Source organism: Arachis hypogaea, chromosome 7 (genome assembly GCF_003086295.3).
Source record: "Arachis hypogaea cultivar Tifrunner chromosome 7, arahy.Tifrunner.gnm2.J5K5, whole genome shotgun sequence".
NCBI classification, from domain to species: domain Eukaryota; kingdom Viridiplantae; phylum Streptophyta; class Magnoliopsida; order Fabales; family Fabaceae; genus Arachis; species Arachis hypogaea.
In genome coordinates this window covers 72,682,226-72,700,747 of record NC_092042.1, presented here as the reverse complement: position 1 = coordinate 72,700,747, position 18,522 = coordinate 72,682,226, and positions in this window count along the sequence as shown.

Genomic DNA, 18,522 nt, shown 5'->3' with positions numbered 1-18,522 from the left:
CTTTTTTTCTTGCCTTTATCCTCCTTTTTGAGCTTGGGATAGTTTAGCTTGAAGTGTCCAGCCTCCTTGCAATGATAACACGTCACTTTGCTCAAGTCCATCTTGTGTTCCTTTGAGCTTGAACCCTTGTGCTTGCCCTTGTTCTTCATCATTCTTCTAAATCTCCTAACAAAACATATGAGTTCATCATCTGAAATACCATCACTAGACTCACTCTCTTTGGGTTCTACTTTTGACTTGAGGGCTATTCCCTTTTTCATTGAGTCCGGGTTTGTGTGTGTGGTTTCATAGGCAAGGAGTTTTCCTCTCAGTTTATCATAGGTTATGGGGCTTAGGTTGTTGCTCTCAGTTAGGACAATGGAAGTGGTTTTCCATTCTTTTGTGAGGCTTCAAAGGAGTTTTCTCACCAAGGTTTGTTCTGCATAGTTTATACCCATAACATCAAGGTTATTGATTATGATTGAGAATCTCTCAAACACTTCATCAATGCTTTCTCCATCCTTCATGTTAAACATCTCATACTCTTTTCGCACCATATCAATCCTCATTTCTTTGACTTGTTTAATGCCTTCATGTGTAACTTGGAGTTATTCTCAGATACACACATACGACTAATAAAAGTACTTCCCTTTATATATTTATATATTCCAACATATGAAAGTGAAATATCAAGTAATATATGAATTATCTCTGTTATATTGAGATAATAATATTAGTGAATACTAATGCTAAAGTTTTTTATTTATACTTATTTTTTATATTTATTTTATCTTCTTTATTTATTTTACAACACGTTATCAACACGAGACTCTGATAAAAATTTAGGAAGACTTAGGTAATAAACTTTTATTATATCAAAGTTTTCTCATCTTGAATTTAATGCTCTTGATATATTTAGAAACAACTACTTATCATGGATATTAGATGTCGAAATTCATCTTGATTCAATGAATTTTGGAGATACCGTTAAGGCTGAATATAAAACATCCCAGAAGGATAAAGCCAAAGCCATGATCTTCCTTCATTGTCATCTTGACGAAGGACTGAAAAATGAATATCTCACACTAAAAGATCCTCCAGATATGTGGAAGAACCTTGAAAAAAGGTATAATAATCAAAAGACAGTGATACTTCCTCAAACCCCAAAATAAGTGAACACACAGGGTGAACAAGGACTTTAAAGAATCTCAAAGTCGATTAAGAATGATAAGCAAGGAGAGGTTACTGAGGATGGAGAGAGTATTTAGAGGCAAGATTTATTAGAAGGGTCTCATAGGAGCGGATTCTCTATTCATTCCAGAACCACGAAGATGTATCACAATTTAAAGAAAGTGTTCTGGTGACCTGAGATAAAGATGGTGTAGCATCGATTGTGTCAAGAGTCTGATGTAATTAGAAGGTGAAAATAGAACATCAAAGACCATCAAAAAAGTCACAACCTCTCAAAATTTTCCACTAGAAGTGGAAAGGAGTTGCCATGGATGTCGTAAAGGGTTTGTCAAGGACACAGGCAGGATTTAGTGCGGTCAGGATAAATCAAGTGTGTTGTCGTTAGCACTAGCCGGAAACAAGGAGGTCGTTAATTGACATTGATGGATGAGGTGCTTGGACAATTTGATTAAGTTGATGACTGGTGCACGAATCCCCACACTTTATTACAACTGTACCAGCAAGTGTATTAGATCGTCCAAGTAATACCTGAGCAAGTCAAGGTCGATCCCATGAGGATTGTGGTTTAAAGCAAGCTATGGTTATCTTGCAGGTCTTAGTCAGGCAGATCAGAAGGTTTTTGGATTACGGAGTTTAGAATTATTATAATAGGGTGCTAATACTTTAAGGATATAGTTGAGGATTGGAGTTGTGAAGGTTGTGGTAGGCTTAGAGAAAGGGGGTTGAATCTATGCCTTTCTTTTGAGTTGCAGTTATGACCCTTTTAAAACAGACTTTCAATTCTGATTCTGTTTGTACTTAGCAGCGAAAATTTATGAGAATTTATTTTTGTCTCATAAATATCAGAAAATAGAACACAGCAGAGAAGAGAAAAGCTAACACCAGCATGTATCCTGGTTCGGTTGCCTTGTGCTATGCAACTTACGTCCAGTCTCCTCCACAACAATGGAGGAATTTTCACTATAGTTAAAAGTATTACATACACCAATTCCACAAAATTGACCCAATCCTTTCACACTCAAGTTCTAACCTAACTTGACATTGAATATGCTAATACCTAACTCTTCACTCTTAGTGCTAACCCAACTAAGAATGGGATACCTAACAGGTACAAGATACAAGACACTTAATCAACTTAAAGAAATCTGAAATAACTCTAGCCTTTTCTCTCAAGTGTATCACTAAGCCTTTTTCCACTCTTGGCTTTTACTTGAGCTCTCTCACTATGTCTTTTTTCTCAAAAAATTACAGAAAGATAAACATAGAAAAGTACATCACAATATGTAAAACATGAAGGAGATTGACTTTATCAACAGCCTCTTTGCTATGTGATAAACCAGATTTGCAAGCCTCTGATTTAGTTCTTCAATATTGGCCGAATGCTTCTTTGAAAGAAAGCATTATCCAAGTAGAGGAACTTCTTTACAGAACACAACTCACAAAGCTCTGGATTTCTCTCCTTAGCTTCTGAATGAACAGAAAGCTTCTTTTATCTCCTTTCATGTTGCTTGATTGCTCTTCCTATGTCAACTTCTTGAGCCTTGAGCTTCACCAACCCAGCCGTTCACTTTTTCCCATTTATCCTCAAAATTGGAACTTTGCTTCTGACTTTTCTATCTTGACCAAAAGCCACATTATTAGCAGAAAAAGATTTCTTCAATGGTAAGCTCAGATCTTGACCATTGAACCACAACTTGTTCCCCAAGTATCACTTGTGACCGTAGATACACAGTAGTAAAGAACAAAAATTCTCTTTTCCATATAACCCAAAACAGAGTGGCAGAGAGTTGAAGATGAAGAAAAGAAAGTGTGATGCATGTAAAAGGAAATGGGTTACCTTTAGCCCAAGCTTGATTTGGTTTGAACTTGCTGATTTGACATCTGCTTTTCAAGCTTAATCTCTCTCTTTCTTGCTTCTTTGGTAATTAGCTTAGGGAAGAAGCTCTCTCTTTCTCTTTCTCACTTTTCTGAGTTTTTGTGGTTTGACATGGACAGAGAAACAAGGAACGTTTCTTTGGAAGCATGTTAGAGGGAATTGCTGAATTCAGATCGGGATTGGATCGGATATCCATTAGGTAACCCGATTGATTTCTTTGGCTTTGTTTCTTTTGGGCTTCGCTTGATTAACCAACCCATTAGCCTTGATATTTTATTTTCATTCCAATTTGGGTTGCTAGACTAAGTTTTAGCCTGCAACATATAATAAATAATTAGCAACATATAATTATTAACACTCAACACTAGTTGTTTATTTTGTCCAAAAATAATGTTTGTCATCACTAATTAATTCAGTTAATTTCTTAACTCAACAAGTTGCTTTGACTTTCTGAATTAACTCTGGTATTACTGTATTCTTTGCTTGTGAGTGATCTCTTCTATGGCAGGCTATATGTGATCAAAGCCATTGCCCGTGGTTATTGATCTCTTCTGCTCCAGATCAAACACCATTTCCTGTGGTCATATGATCTGACGGAGGGTGAAACTCTAGCAGTTCATTCTCTTGGTGATCCTACTCAAAACGCCACAGACAAGGTCGAATCTTCCGAATCAGAGAATGCTGCTTCTTTGGATTCTAGCCTATACCACAAAAACCCTAATCTCCCTGAAAATTGGCTGAAATGGTGTCTTGAGAAGTCCCCAATGAAGTCGTGGATTAGCCGTCTGAGAGATGTATAAACATAGCCGTTGGTTCGTGCTTTCCGGCCACGTATTAACACGAACCCAAGTTGACGCGGGTGTTTGTTAGGAACGTTCATCTTAGTATGATGAACAGAGATGATTGTCACTGATCATCCTATTCACCAAGTTGAAGATCAAATATACATCTCAGAGATAAATCAAGCACGGATCAAAGAAGAAACGGTGATACTTTTATTCATTCATAGGACTCAGCAGGGCTCTTCCCCTCAACCTAGGGGGTTTAGAAACTCATACTGATGTGAAATACAAAGTAAAACTCGAAAAATAGCATAAAGAGGTCTAGATGTTGTTTGAATGATTATGTAAAAATAACTTTAAATACTAAACAGATGACTAGTAAGGGTAAAACAGTCAATCTAGTGCTAAAATTCACTTCTGGGGCCCCCTTGGTGAGTATTTGGGTTGAGCTTTGATGAGATCCACATCCTATGAGGCTCCTAGAATGTAAAACGCTGGCTAGGGGGTCCTCTCTAGGCGTTTCGAAGCCGAGCTCTGCTCTTGGGCGCTGGACACCAGGAAGGGGGCAGAAAGCTGGTGTTGGACGCTAGTTTTGGGCCTTCTAATCCGAAGAAAAATATGAACTATTAGACATTTCTGGAAAGCTCTAGAAGTAAGCTTTCCATAGCCATTAAGAATTCTCCATTTAGACTTCTGTAACTCCAGAAAAGCTATTCCGAGTGCAAGGAAGTCAGATTCGGACAGCATCTGCAGTGCTTTCTCTATCTCTGAATCAGACTTCTGCTCCAGCTCCTCAATTTCAGCCAGAAAATATCTAAAATTGTACAAAAACACAAAAACTCATAGTAGAATCCAAAAATGTGAATTTAACACTAAAACCTATAAAAACTTAATAAAAACTAAACAAAAGATGCTAAAAACTATATAAAAACAATAATAAAAAGCGTATAAAATATCTGCTCATCACAATGCCAAACTTAAACTGTTGCTTGTCCCCAAGCAACTAAGAACACAGTAGGATAAAAAGAAAATTAAGATACAATAAATTTCTAAGTTTCCAATGAAGCTTAGTTACAATTGAATGACAAGACTTAGTAGCTTTTTGCTTCTGAATAATTTTGGCATCTTACTATCCATTGAAACTCAGAATGGTTGGCATCTTTAGGAACTTAAAATCCAGATGATATTATTGACTCTCCTAGTTAAGTTCTTTTTTATTCTTGAACACAACTTTCAGAGTCTTGGCCGTGACCCTGAGCACCTTGTTTTTCAGTATTACCACCGGATACAATAATACCACAGACACTTTAAGTGGGTGAACCTTTTCAGATTGTGACTCAGCTTTACTAGAGTCCCCAAAAAGAGGTGTCCAGAGTTCTTAAGCACACTCTTTTTGCTTTGGATCACGACTTTAACCGCTCAGTCTCAAGCTTTTCACTTGACACCTTCACGCCACAAGCACATGGTTAGGGACAACTTAGTTGAGCCGCTTAGGCCAAGATTTTATTCTTTTAGGCCCTCCTATCCATTAATTCTCAAAGCCTTCCTTTTACCCCTACCTTTTGGTTTAAAGGGTTATTATACATTTTTGGAAAGCTCTAGAAGTCAGCTTTCTATAGCCTTTAAGAATGCTCCATTTGGACTTCTGTAGCTCCAGAAAAGTTCTTCCCGAGTGCAAGGAGGTCAGATCTGAATAGCATCTGCAGTGCTTTCTCTGTCTCTGAATCAGACTTCTGCTCCAGCTTCTCAATTTCAGCCAGAAAATACCTGAAATTGTACAAAAACACAAAAACTCATATTAGAATCCAAAAATATGAATTTAACACTAAAATCTATAAAAACTTAATAAAAACTAAACAAAACATGCTAAAAACTATATGAAAATAATGCCAAAAAGCGTATAAAATATCTGCTTATCAATGACGTTAGGAGAGGAACGCTTCTTGGAGGAAGGAGTTTTGTGAATATGGACGTTATTCATTTTAAAGATTAGCAGAGAATTGAGGAACTACGAGTTGGAGAAAAAGAGAACAAAGTTAGGGTAGGTTTCAAATTGGTGTCAATGAACATTGCATGTGATGGACAAGTTTAAGGATTATTAAAAGCTCGGGAAGCTATACGTTGAGTTGAAAGAGATCTACTCTCGTGTGTTTATAAGGTGACTCACATTTTCAAGTGGGAAAATTTTTATTAGAAGGAAAAAATGTAAGAATCGGAAATAATTAACCAATTAATTAACGTAAAACAAAAATAATTTAATTGCCCGGAATAGGCTCAAAAATTTAGAATTTTCATTAGAAAATTTAAATATGATATTTGGACTTACTAGATTTTTCTGAGTTGGAAATGTAATTTTCTACGAAAAATTGTGTAAAAACGCATACCGGTAAATAAGCCGACAGTACCGGCTTAAGTCTGTTCAGTACTGTACGAGAGTAATAAAAACTGTAGAAAAGTTTAGAAAAATAATTAAAGTTGAAAAACGAGCGCTAATTCTAAAGGTTTGGCCCGAAATTGGGTATAATGGACCAAAAACACCAACAGGTTGGATCGGGCCCAACTTGGGCCCAAACCCAACATATATATACCTCACTTAAGAGCCAATTCAGCTTATTTCCACCCCAAAATAAACAAAGGGACGCTGCTGAGTTGAGAGAAGAGAGGAGAGCATTTACTATTCACCATCATCTTCCTCGAGCCATAACTTGAGCTACGGAGCTGCGATTGACGAGCTGTTTGTGGCCACACGAAGCTGTTGTTGTGCTCTTCATTTTTAGCTAAACAAAGTTGGTAAAAAATCAAAACTCGCACTCCAATTTCTGCCCTAATGAAATCTGTGATTTTACGTTTGGTTTTTTAATAGATTTTGTGATTTTGGTTGTTTAGGTGTGATCTAGTAGCGGTTTATTATTAGGTTTTGTCCCAAATTATAGTGGGTAAGGTAAGATTTCCTTAAATCCTCATGAAATTATGATTTTGGTAAACCCTAGGTATTGATTATGATGAATTAAAAGTGTATAACTTGGAATTTATGATTATTGGAGCATTTGGATTGTGTGTGGTGGCTTGTTGAACTTGGAGACTTGTGGAAGCTTGGTTGAGGTCAAATTTTGGTGTTTGGGGCATATTTGGAATCGGTGAAGGTATGGTTTCATTTTTTTTATGTAATATGTATGTTTCTTGACACTTAGGCTAGTTGACTCTAAGATAGGTGATAAACCCCATTTTTAGGGTTTATCTTGTGCTTAATTTAGGGGATTTTATCACCTTTCCTGACATTTATCCAAGAAAATAGCATGGTTTTATGATTGCCTCCGAATTTGTGCTTAAGTGTGAAAACATGCTTTTAGGCCCTTAATTGCTAATTTTGATTCACCTTTGATTCCACTAGATGTTTTGATATGTTTGTTAGTGAATTCAGAAGGGAAAGGCTAGGAATGGACCGAAAGGATGGAGAGGAAAAGCATGCAAGTGGAGAACTCATGAAGAAATAAGGATATGGGATGCTGAGATCGACGCGCACATGTGGATTGTGGAGTCGCCTGGAATTTTGCTTCCACGCATACGCGTGACCCACGCGTACGCGTCGATGCTCGCACGTGACTCACTTAAAGGCAAAATGCTGGGGGCAAATTCTGGGCTTCCCAAGCCCGGATCCAACTTATTTCTGGGGCTATTTAAGGCAAAATTCAAGGGGGAGTCAACACTTTCCAACACATTAGTTTAGTTTAGTTTAGTTTTGGAGGAAAAGTTAGTTTCTAGAGAGAGAAGCTCTCTCTTCTCTCTAGAATTAGGTTAGAGGTAGATTAGGAATTCTTAGATCTAGGTTAATTTCATGCTTTGATTTACCTTTTCTTTTGTAATTCTTGTTCTTCTACATCTCCTCTCTCTAGTTTAGCATTTAATTCTTGTAATTCTCTACTTTTATGTTGATGCACTTTTGTTTCTCCTATGTTCCTTCTAATGCAATTCATGTTTTGATTTCCTTTATTGCTTAATTGAATCGTTGTTTTTAATTTTCTTGCAATTGAGTAGTGTAGATTTACTTTGCAATCTTATTATGCTTTCCTTTTACGCCTTCCAAGTATTTGATAAAATGCTTGGAAGGATGTTAGAGTAGATTTTAGTGCTCTTGGCTTGGAAAGGTAACTTAGGAATTCTTGAGTCACTAATGTCCAAGTGATTGATAATTAGTAGCCATTGACTCTATCTTTCATTAATTCAATTAGTGAGTGGCTAGAACTTATGGACTTGGATTGATATAACTCATTTGACTTTTCTTTACTTGTTAGAGGATGACTTCATGGGATTGATCCTTGTAATTATCATGTTGTGGTTAGTGATAAGGATAGAGATCCTTGACCACCAAAACTTGCCAAGACCTCTTTTTGTCATTTGATTTTCTTTGCCATTTATATTTCTTATCTATTATCTCAAAACCCCAAAACATACCTCATAGCCAATAACAATAACACTTTATTGCAATTCCTAGGGAGAACGACCCGAGGTTTGAATACTTTGGTTATTAATTTTAGGGGTTTGTTACTTGTGACAAACAAGTTTTTGTATGAAAGGATTATTGTTGGTTTAGAGACTATACTTGCAACGAGATTTCATTTGTGAAATTCTATACCATCAATTTTTCATTCATCAATAGGATTGAATGATGGTTGTGTATGATTAATTATATGTGCAATTATGTTTGATAATGAAGAGGATGATATGGAATGTTGGAATGTGTGATATATGAAATATGATGAATATTGATGTTGAATATGATTATGATGAGTGGTGATCAATATTGATGATGATATTGGGTGTTGAATGTTGTGGTTAGTGTTAATATTGAATGGTGGTGAATGAGGTTTATCAAGAGTTAAATTATGTGAAAATTGTTAAGGTTGAGATATTGAATCATGAATCATGAAATTTTTTTTTAATTATGGTGAAAAGATTGAGTGAAATGGGTGTTGATTTGATTGAAGTATAATGGAATGGTAAAGTGTAGTATGTGGTAGTATTTTGTAATGAAATTGGGTATATTTTGGTTTAGTTTGGTTATGGAATTTGGAAACTAGAGAACTTTGATATTTTTGTGTAAAACTTGATTTTTGGTAAACTTTGGCGTATCATAACTTGAGCCTCAGATATTGAAATTTAATGATTTTTTTAAATTAAAGATTATTTTAAGAGCTTTAAAACGTTATAAAGTTTGAAGAAAATGGAATTTTGTAAAGGAAGTTATGCTACGGTGAGTCTCCTTGTGACTTTCAAGAACCACTACCATACGCCTATGAGTCATATCCTCAACATAGCCCTCAACCATACTCACAAGCCCTCTACCACCAAGCACCTCCATTTGACCCTAATCCTTATCCACCATACCAACCACCTTTTGAGTCATATGAGCTACATATAGAACCACCACCATTCCAATATTAATACTCCCAAGAACCACCTTAATATACACCACCACACCCTTATCGAGAAGAACCACCTTCCTATTATGAACCCTTTCTCCAAAACAATGAACCCTTTTATCCACCCCAAACCTCAATGGATGAAACCCATGGCCTTATACTTCAAGGGCAAGGAGAAATGCAAAGGGAGAAACTAAAATTTGTGACTACCTTGACCGAAGTAGTAAGCCGATTAGCCTCCCAATACTTGAGTACTCAAAATACTCCCATGGTCACATGTGGAGAATCAATTGAAGAGCATAGCATGAAAGAGAGATTGGAAACTCTAGTGGAAAATAAGGGGTGTTTCTTTGTTTTAGAACAATTGGAGGAACCTATGATTATTGAAGAAAAGGAAGAAGTGGTGGAAGATTTAGGAGATGCGGAATCTCCATGGGAACCTAGTATCATAGAAAATTCTTCCAAGAAGATTGAATTTGATGTTGAGGAGGAGAGTGAACAACCTCCAAAGCAATTATTGAATGAAGACTTGGAAGGAATGAAGCAAGAGGTGAGTTCCCATAGCAATGAAGATCATGCATCAAACCTTCTTGGTGGTGAATCCTTTAAACTTGAAGAACCTTCTCCCGGTGAATTAGAAAGCAATGTGGAGGTAGATTTCTCTCATCCTCCCATTTATGACTTGAGTGATGGAGAAGAGTTAGATGAAATTTATGAACAAAGGATTGAAAGTGAAGAGGTTTGTGAAGAGGTGGACGTGGTCAAGAAAGAACATAAGAGAGTAGAGCTTGCAAGGACATTGGAAATACCTTTCCCCAAGCCATCACCATCCATTATTTCATTCAATTGGGTAAATTCCTTATACTTAAGCTTCATTATTCCCTTTGAATATGGTTTGCTTGAAACGGATGGTCAACATAGACATCTTTGTGGCTTTAAGAGCAAAAGGGAGATGGTTAGTAGTTGGCATTGTAAGTCAGAGTCCATGATGGTCACATGATTAAGACTTAAAAGCAAAGGTTGGTGTAGAACTAGATTGCTTGGGTTAAGGATGGTGTTTGGTCACTTTATTGAGAATTTATTTTGTATGCCACCCGAATGGATTAATGGTGATTAACTTGAAGACAGGTGTAGAAATAAGATTTGGGATCCCGGCATACATGAGGATCACTTTTAGGAGCCCATGGCTTGTGAGGAACTCCATCAAGGCTTGGAGTTATTGACTTTGAAGAATGGAGCTTATTGGAGATTCAAGCATTGGTGGATGTTCAAGGATGGATTCAAGCACAAGTCACCTTGATGAGGAGCTCCCCATAAGTCCAACTTGAGGAAAATAAATAAAAGTGCTAGGTGGGAGACACCCCACCATGGTAAAATCTTTTCATTTTCTCTTTTGTACATATTGGTAAAGTTTGTTTAATTTCATGTTTTGTTTAGTTAGTGGAGTTTAATTGGCAGTTTAGCATGTTAAATAAGGTTTTATGGTGTTTTGGTAGCTGTTTAAGGGATTGGAATGCTTGGCTTGGTGCAAAAACATGGAAAAATTTTGAAAAACAGAGCACCAACCCACGCGTATGTGTGCCCAACGCGTACGCGCGCCCCAAGCATTTTCGCTTCCACGCGCACGCGTGCTCCATGCGTACGCGTGGATCTGGAAGTACCACCGCTCCATACATCCACCCGAGAGTTGCGCCTACATCGTGCGAACATTGTGCCTGAGGCACAAAATCAACCCACGCATACGCGTGCCTCATGCGTATGCGTCGTCTCTCTGGTTTGCTATGTACGCGTACGCGTGACCTCCATTTCGCCACCACCCATGCGCACGCGTCACTTACGCGTACACGTGGGTTGCCTTCCTTCATCATCTTCTTTTCTTCTATTCTTTTCATCTCTTTCCTTCTTCTTCCTTCTTCTCTTCTCCTACCCCTTATCCAACACTACCAAACACCATCTATAACCAATTCTTATAGTTAGTTGGTTAGTTTGCTCAATTTTCATTTCATTTTCTCTTTTTCATTATAAGTGTTGGATTATTGATTTTGTTCACTGCTTATTGCTAACTGAATTCTATTTTAGCATAATTGTTTTTGATATTCATTGTTGGATTCTTTGTTGAGGTTACGATTCATTACTTGGTTTTGCATTTTTTTTCATGCTTACCTTTTGCGAACACCAAGTACAAAGGACTTTGCCTTCAAGCTCTTAAATCTTTTTGAATTACATGATTTGGTCACCATGTGATTTAAATTCCTTTCTTTGATTAGGCAATTTCTTGATGGATGTTGTGCATTTATCTTAAGGCCTTGGGCTTCTTGATCATATGCATCCATATATTTTTGGCTTGAATGCTTTCATGCCTCCTAATTTCTTGTTTGGTTGTTTTAACCTACAAGTTTAGAGCATATCAAGCACACTAGAATGAGTGAAGTGCATGCTTCTTTTGTGACATCGCTTTTCATGTAATGTGTGTTGTAGACCGCATGCATCTTAGAACCCACACACTTAATTCTTTAATGTCACACTAATTCACTCACTCAATTCTAGTGGTTCTTACCTCAGTTCAACAATCCATGCTTCCTTACTTTTGCATTTACTTTTCTCACTATCCTGCCTTTTATTTTCAGGACGAGTTATTATAGGCTAAAATGGAAGTGGAAAAAAAGAACACGCAGCAACCGGTTGACCCACCAGCTGAAGGTAGCAATCCGAAGAGTCACCGTACCCCCTTGCTCATCCTTAGATGCACTGAGGACGGTGCAAATTTTTAAGTGTGGGGAGGTCGTCCGACCAGTCGGCACTTTTGGGTGACAAATTTCTAAACCCAATATTTTTGCATTTCATTTTTAGTTTTTTTTAGGATTTTTACTTGCATTTTCTTATTTTGCATATATATATATATATATATATATATATATATATATATATATATATATATATATATATATATATATATATATATATATAATAAGCTTAGTCAAAATAATGAAATTGTTCAAGAATTTATTTATAGGGCATTAACACCCCAATTGATTTGAGTAAAAACTTTTCATAGAACTTGCTTGAATTATATATTTGGTGAAACATGTTTTGAGCTAAGAACGCAAGCATGTGAGATTTGAGCCTAATGGTGTGGTTACATCTTATAATCACTTATTTCCCTTCTTGTGTACAATTGTTCTCTTTTTATGATTGTAATCTTTGATTTGTTTGATTCTTTATGTCCATTATTTCATGTATACATGCATTTATATGATTGAGGCCATCATTTCATTAGCTTACTTACCCAAATAGCCTTACATTTTATCAACCTTTGTTAGCCAACTTTGAGCCTACGCTTAACCCAATTGTTCTCTATTTTAGCACATTACAAGCCTAAAGCGAAAAATAATAAATGTCCCTTGCTTGGATCTTTGATTAGCTTAGGCTAGTGAGAGTGCTTATTATTCAAGTTTAGGAAGATTTGGGAACACTGGTTGGGATAAAAGGGTGTTTTGTATTTCTATATTTGGGAATTGAGTGCATGCTCATGTATTAATCAAATGTTAAACCTTATGCATTGATGTTCTTGTATATAGTTTGAAAGAAAGAAGAAAAAAACAAAAATGAGAAAAACAAAAGAAAAAAGAAAAGTAAATATGAAAAAAAAAGAAAAGAAAGAAGAAATATAGAAAAAAGAAAGAAAAAAAGAGAGAAAAGCAATAAAAAGGGGACAAAATGCCCCAAAGTAAAGTTCAATAAGAATCAATGCATAAGTGTTATGAAATGAAAAGGAAATGCATGAGTATGTGAAAAAGTGAATTATGGGTAGTTAGGTTAGCTTGAATTTGTATAGGTTGTTATAGGTTAGGTGGGAAAGTCTAGGTTAATCAAAGATTCAAATTTAAATCTCACTTGACCATATGCATCCTACCTTGACCCTGGAAGATCTCATGATACTTGTATGTATGCATGGGATAATTGTTGATTGTTAGATGAAAAACAAATCTTGGAAAGCATGATTAGGGGAGAATTGAGTGAATCAACCCTAAACACTTGAGCGACTAGAGTGCAAACACTTCCAGTGAGGGTTCGATTGCTCAATTACATGTTTTCACCTAGAATCAACACTTTTCTTGAAAGTTTGTAAAATCTTTAATAACTCAATTCAATTGTGGTTTGGCTTGGTTGTTAATACCTTTAGCCCTTATGCTTATATATGTATTTTTGGGAATTGATTTATTTTGACCAAGTAGTGCATTCATTTAGATAGTTGCATATAGATAGGATGCATTTAGTTAGTTGTTACATTGAATAAATGTTGATACTTTGTTTTCTTCTTGATTTAACATGAGGACATGCTATGGTTTAAGTGTGGGGAGATTGATAAACCCCATTTTTAGGTTTTATCTTGTGCTTAATTTAGGAAATTTTATTACCTTTTCTGACCTTTATCGAAGGAAATAGCATGGTTTCTTGATTGTCTCCTAATTTGTGCTTAAGTGTGAAAACATGCTTTTTAGGCCATTAATTGCTAATTTTGATTCACCTTTGATTCCACTAGATGCCTTGATATGTTTGTTAGTGAACTCAGATGGGAAAGGATAGGAATGGATCAAAGAGATGGAGAGGAAAAGCATGCAAGTGGAGAACTCATGAAGAAAGAAGGATATGGGATGCTGAGATCGATGCGCACGCGTGGATTGTGGAGTCGCTTGGCATTTTGCTTCCACGCGTACACGCACATGACGCATACACATGGAAGTAAAATGCCAAGCAACGCCTATGCGTGACCCACGTGTACGTGTGACCCAAGCATACGCGTCGATACTCGCATGTGACTCACTTAAAGGCAAAACGCTGGGGGCAAATTCTGGGCTTCCCTTGCCCAAATCCAACTTATTTCTGAGGCTATTTAAGGCAGAATTCAAGGAGGAGTCAACACTTTCCAACACATTAGTTTATTTTAGTTTAGTTTTGGAGGAAAAGTTAGTTTCTAGAGAGAGAAGCTCTCTCTTCTCTCTAGAATTAGGTTAGAGGTAAATTAGGAATTCTTAGATCTAGGTTAATTTCATGCTTTGATTTACTTTTCCTTTTGTAATTCTTGTTCTTCTACATCTCTTCTCTCTAGTTTAGCATTTAATTCTTGTAATTTTCTACTTTTATGTTGATGCACTTTTGTTTCTCCTATTTTCCTTCTAATGCAATTCATGTTTTGATTTTCTTTATTGCTTAATTGAATCGTTGTTATTAATTTCCTTGCAATTGAGTAGTGTAGATTTACTTTTATTGCAATCTTATTATGCTTTCCTTTTATGCCTTCCAAGTGTTTGATAAAATACTTGGAAGGATGTTGGAGTAGATTTTAGTGCTCTTGGCTTGGGAAGGTAACTTAGGAATTCTTGAGTCACTAATGTTCAAGTGATTGATAATTGGTAGCCATTGACTCTAGCTTTGATTAATTTAATTAGTGAGTGGCTAGAACTTATGGACTTGGATTGATATAGCTCATTTGACTTTCCTTTACTTGTTAGAGGATGGCTTGATGGGATTGATCCTTGTAATTATCATGTTATGATTAGTGATAAGGATAGAGATCCTTGACCACCAAACCTTGCCAAGACCTCTTTTTGTCATTCGATTTCCTTTTTCATTTATATTTCTTGTCTATTATCTCAAAACCCCAAAACATACCTCATAGCCAATAACAAGAACACTTTATTGCAATTCTTAGGGAGAACGACCCGAGGTTTGAATACTTCGGTTATTAATTTTAAGGGTTTGTTACTTGTGATAAACAATTTTTTGTATGAAAGGATTATAGTTGGTTTAGATACTATACTTGCAACGAGATTTCATTTGTGAAATTCTATACCATCAATTTTTCATTCATCAATAGGATTGAATGATGGTTGTGTATGATTAATTATATGTGCAATTATGTTTGATAATGAAGAGGATGATATGGAATGTTGGAATGTGTGATATATGAAATATGATGAATATATGATGAATATTGATGTTGAATATGATTATGATGAGTGGTGATAAATATTGATGATGATATTGGGTGTTGAATGTAGTGGTTAGTGTTAATATTGAATGGTGGTGAATGAGGTTTATCAAGAGTTAAATTATGTGAAAATTGTTAAGGTTGAGATATTGAATCATGAATCGTGAATTTTTTTTAATTATGGTGAAAAGATTGAGTGAAATGGGTGTTGAGTTGATTGAATTATAATGGAATAGTAAAGTGTAGTATGTGGTAGTATTTTGTAATGAAATTGGGTATATTTTGGTTTAGTTTTGTTATGGAATTTGGAAACTAGAGAACTTTGATATTTTTGTGTAAAACTTGATTTTTGGTAAACTTTGGCGTATCATAACTTGAGCCTCAGATATTGAAATTTAATGATTTTTTTAAATTAAAGATTATTTTAAGAGCTTTAAAACGATATAAAGTTTGAAGAAAATGGAATTTTGTAAAGGAAGTTATGAACGTCGAAAATTCGGTATAAAAATCTGATTTCTGCAACTAAAAAAAATTTCACAAGTTTAGGAGTGCATGCATACGCGGACACCTTTGTACGCGGACGTGCGTCTCTGCCAAGCTTTTCATGTACGCGACACATACATGCGTACGCAGAATGGTCCAATTTTACTTGGATACGTACGCGGAGCCTTGGCACGCGTACGCAAAGTCACTTTCTTCATAGGGGTGTGCAATGCTTGCAAGGCAACTTGCTAACCTCTTAACAATTAAAGCAAGAGCCTCTTTGAATCAGAAAGCATTGTCAACTGTGAGAAGTTCTAAGTTATTTCTAACATCAAATCATAAATGCAATTGGAACTCCTAAATACCATATCTTTTTCATTTCTTGTTTATTTTTTGTGCAAGTCCACATAAGCAGAGTTATGTAAAATGATATAGTTGCAAGCTTGTATTTAGTTTAGAAAATAAATCATGTGCATAATTCCATATACCTTTGAGCTTTGACCATATAGTTCAAGTTCTTCCATAGCACCATAATTAACCCCTGACTCAAGCCTGACTCAAGCCAGATTTGCAATCTTTCTTTGCAACGTGGAGACTCTACAAATAGTATTCCCTCCACAAGATTTTATTGGGTATATTGTAATTGATTTAAGATAATAACCAGTATTCAGGGAACCCTTCTCAACACCTGCATGTGATAGTAAATCCTTTAAAAAAAACTAAAAATAAATATATTTGGAAATATTATATAGTTTATCTTAGAAGCGGGGACAGACCTTCGAATTGATTCCCATGGCCAATGTCATTTTGAGATGAGATGAAGGAACTTGCTACAAAATCAATAAATTTCTGTAGTCCACAAGACAAAGGAAAAACTATATTAAAACAGAAAAGAAGTGAGATTTAGATTTGTTAAGAAGTCAACAAAATCTTGACACGAAGCATAATATAAAACCAAACAGAACTAGAAATTAACAACGATTGTAGTAGCCTAGCAAGAAAACTAGTGAGCATTAGCAATTACAGAAATTACCAAAAACTAAAGGAAAAAAATCCCAAGGATACAATCAAAAATGGCATTGAGCCCTCGCAACCTGATCCCTATATAACAGATGCTCCTTTAAAACAACTTACCTGACCTCTAAAGCAAAGAAAAGCGGGCAGAGGTGGACTGGAACAGCCGGAGGGCAATGGCCGCCGTGCTACCATGACCCTGTTGATGTTGTGAGCTTCGTTTTGATCATGTTAGGCTCTTCATGCCCCCCTTTTGTTGGTGACCAGGGTGGGCCGCCACTTTGAAGTGGTACTAACACATCGCTGTACACGACTCCACTTCGACGTTATAGTTATCCAACCCGCCATTTTAGAAATTTATGTCATTGGGTTTAACTAATTGAATGGGTATTTTGTTTGCATGTGTTTCCACCGTTGCATGCCATGAACCACTGCTTCTTTTTTTGTAAAATACTTGATTACCGTGCGCTGGATGTTAAATTAGCACGGATTAAATTTTATCTTCCTTTTCGTATGTAATTCAATGGAGTATGCAATATAGTACACTGCCTTTATTATCATTCCCTAAACAAAGCCCCTTGTGGATTGTTTTTTTTTCCTTCCCAATGGATAATGCCATACTCTTAGTACCAGGAAAGCCTAAGCCATCAACGAAACAAAGTTTCAAAGTTATAGGCATTTTCAACTCGAACTCCGACATCCCTAAGCCATATAGCTCTCCAACGCAATGAAAACTTTCATTTGGCAACAATGTCTCGTTATAATTCCTTGCGTCCCACCCGCCAACCACATGACTCGGATTATATTAACATGTCGTTTCTAATTTAATTAATCAAACACAAACGCAACTATTGTTACAACACAGACCAACACATTTAGGAGGCACATCCTCACAAGCTGCATTACATAATCCATCATTTTAAATGCAAGCAATATAACCAGAACTAGAGCGTAACTCACATAACCTATGCATACGCACCTTCGGATGTCACCTCAACAAGTAGAACGCGTAGCAGCCACCTATATTCAATCCAGCACGATGCGTAATCTCCAACAAGAACAGTTCTGCCAACTCACTCAAATTCGTAGTAGTCCTCACGCCCCTCTCTTACTTCCATGCTATCGTAAGCCGCGCCCGCCTCAAAACTAGGTTCTCCCCAATACTTGATTATTGACACTTGCGAGAATTGTGTCCGCCCTTTCCATACAGTCGACACCTCTGAACACGGTGGAACTTATCCCGGGAAGTGACAACTCTTCGACCGCATCCTTTGTACCTTGCCCGCAACGGGTCCCGAACAGACACCCTGCTGGCCTCCTCAGCAACACCCAACCTTTGGCGATGTTTGTTCCGCAGGGACTGGCGCTCCTTTGCCAACCTTGTTTTCACGTCCACGTAGTCCTCGAAGAACCGGCAAGACAAGCTCACCAACTCCCTGCAATCATCCAGCATCGCCGCGTGCATGCTCATGTATGCCGCGTCTAGGATCTCCCCAACACGTACTCTATCGCTATGTGCATGCAGCTGCTTTGTCCTCTTTGTCCACCCTTCAAGTATTAGGCTTCTGGGGTTAGCTGTCATGTTCAGATAAACCACAACCCCAACCAAGTGGACACAAGGAAGCCCGAAGGACTCCATTCGCTGACAAGAACAGCTGAATTTGTTGTCTTCCTCAGCCCACGACACGGCCCATGATCTCTACTTGCAGTACATTGCAACCTCGAACAAAACACAAGCGCTCGTCCTCTTGTGGACACAACTCTAACATTGCTGGCTAGCATCAG